At 42.4% G+C, this 2738-nt stretch overlaps 1 long non-coding RNA gene across 1 annotated transcript; it reads right to left on the bottom strand.

Moving 5' to 3' along the window:
• Positions 1 to 310: 310 nt before the first annotated feature.
• LOC119273588 lies at positions 311 to 965 on the bottom strand. The gene is made up of 2 exons (XR_005134917.1): positions 796 to 965; positions 311 to 622 (listed from the first exon to the last, which is right to left on the bottom strand). It is a non-coding gene; the product is annotated as an uncharacterized LOC119273588 (long non-coding RNA).
• Positions 966 to 2738: the final 1773 nt, after the last annotated feature.

Raw genomic sequence — 2738 nt, 5'->3', positions numbered from 1 at the left:
TTGTTGTAGTAGACAGTCGGGAAGTCGTCGTGCTAAGGCCTCATAGGACCAGCGCACCAGAACAACAACCGCCATCGATGAAGGATAACGTAGATCGAAAGGATCCAATCCGAAGACGCACGAATATAGACGAAAAACAACCAGATCCGAGCAAATCCACCGAGGATAGATCCGCCGGAGACACACCTCCACACGCCCACCAACGATGTTAGACGCACCACTGGAACGGGAGCTAGGCGGGAAGACCTTTATTCCATCTTCAGGGAGCCGCCGCCGTCTCGTCTTTCTAAGCAGGACACAAACCCTCACAAATCTGAAAAGAACGACTAACAACAGAGTCATTCGGTGGCGTTTATTCGGAGAGGTGAATGGAACGATGTACAATCGAGCATCAGTGCATCACTATGTTTATATATCAACACCGAGTACACCCTCGGCAACTAATTTATTCATACTCGCTGCACTTGTATTCCCGTGCTTCAACTGTCGATCGCCTCCAAGGCTCCAGACTACTTTGGAGGAGGATATCCTGGGAGTGGCCCCGTCGGCGCCGCATAAGAAGGTGCCTGGTAGATATTCCGATACGGTGTCATGCTGTCTCGCTTCACAGTGCTTAAATCACCTGCAGTGGTGTTCACGCCCAGGCAGGCAGGACATCTCATCAGATTGAGTTTATACAAATTTCTTAAAACAAGAGAAGAAGAACTAGACACTTGAACTGAAAGATTGTTCTTCCGAACCGGTGAGCACCAATGGACAATTAGGCAAATGAAATAGAGAAGCAACAGTTGGTACCTCTGGCGGCGAGCACGGCCTGCGCCGCGCCGGCGCGACCGCGACCGTGGCCAGGATCACGCACAGGAACGCAGCCCCGGTCCTCCTGAGAGCCATGGTTGAAGGAAGCTTGTGTTTTGTGTGTGTTGGGAACCAATGCCATTGGCATATTTATATGCGTGCTGGTAGGTAGCTGCGCCGAGCGCGAGCAGTCCAAGGGCATGCGTGTAGACTGGTCAGACGCTCTTAGATAGGCCAAAAGGCTACTGTAGGAGAAATGTAGCAGTGGTGGAATTTGTCCCCGGATTTTTGCGGACCCGAGCGGCTATGTTCCACAAAAAGTCGCCCAAGCGTTTGGATCAGCAGAGCTCTAGGCCTCTAGCGAGTAGGTTTGGTGGGGTGTCTTCTTTTGTGTGTTTAGTCTATGGGCATCTTTGACTTCCCCTTTTTGGGACTAAAACGAGACAATGATCAGTACACGCTAATCGGGCCATAACACTTTTGCTTTCATTGAGGCAAAATAAAAATGCCTAAAATGTTTCTTTAACACAGTACAGACGCAAGTGCTCCGATAAACGCATATAAACTCACCTCTATGAACACACACATGCACACCCTACCTTATGAGCACCTCCGAGAGACTGAGTCGACATATCATCGAATGCGCATCGCCGGAAATCCTAAAATAAATTCAGGAATAAATGTGAGCATCAGGACTTGAACCCTGATGGGCTGAGGATACCACAGTTCCTCTAACCATCCAACCATAGGTTGGTTCGCAATGCCTAAAATGGTTTATCTTGTACTCTCTCTGTCATGTCCCAAGATGGGGCCTAGGCGAGACAGCCGCCGCACGCCTATATATAAGATAATGCAAATTTAATTATTCTTTTTATTTTAAACTAATAACCCAAAAATACGAGTTATTACATCCTACCCTCATAAGAATTTCGTCCTCGAAATCTCTTACGATGCACCATTTTATTGATTGCACATATTTCAGCACTACATGCGATATTTGTTGTAAAGTATGTCCAAGAATTAATTTGGATAACAGCCAAAATATGCAATTTGTGTGACTAGCTGGCTAATTTTTTTACTACCCCAACAACAAACAACATAGAGCAGACGCAAAAGAAAGAAAAAAAGAGCATAGAGCATTTTATTTTCTATATCTGGTTAACTACAAGTCTCCTGCAAAAAAAAAAAAAATTGGTCACCAAATATTTAGGAACTAACATTATTTTTCATTCGCCGGATATCCTACGACAAAACATGTTACTGTTTAATCAAAAGTAAGCGACGTAAAATTTGCAAACTTTTCTACTAGTCGGATAACATAGAAAATAAAGCAAAACAAAAGTTTATTTGCTCAAATATATTTAGTTCATACGACCCATAATAAAAGATTCAATGATAGAGTAAGACTACAAATGCTAAAACCAGATTTTCTTCAGTTGCCAATTAGTCGTAAATCTATTTGACACATTACCCATTTATCCCAGTGCAACCTAAAACCTAGAGATCTAATACCACTTTAATTGTCATGCCCCGAGAGCGGGCGTAAGCGAGACAGCTGCGCGCGCCTACAGACCATATAATACAAATTTAATTATTCATCTTAATTTAAATTAACAACCCAAAAATATGTGTTATTACACCATATGTTCACGAATGTTCGACATTTTGAAAGTTTAAATTAAAGTGCGAAAACATCTTACATTCATGAACATAGGGTGTATGTTACTAGGCTAATCACACCTTGCAGTCTACTACATTGAATGCACAATGTTTTGAGTTTTGTCTCAATACTATAATCTGACAGGATTAAACTGACATTTTTTTGCGAAAAAGATTAAACTAACATAACAGTGTACAAACCTGGCAGCAATTGATTTATGAAGACAAGTAAGAAAACAAAATATTAACAAACAATACTAATCAGATATAATGAGTATTGGATG

The sequence above is a fragment of the Triticum dicoccoides genome, chromosome 3A (assembly GCF_002162155.2).
Source record: "Triticum dicoccoides isolate Atlit2015 ecotype Zavitan chromosome 3A, WEW_v2.0, whole genome shotgun sequence".
Taxonomy (NCBI): Eukaryota; Viridiplantae; Streptophyta; class Magnoliopsida; order Poales; family Poaceae; genus Triticum; species Triticum dicoccoides.
Note: the sequence above shows the minus strand (reverse complement) of the source record. Positions and strands in the feature narration are given on the sequence as shown.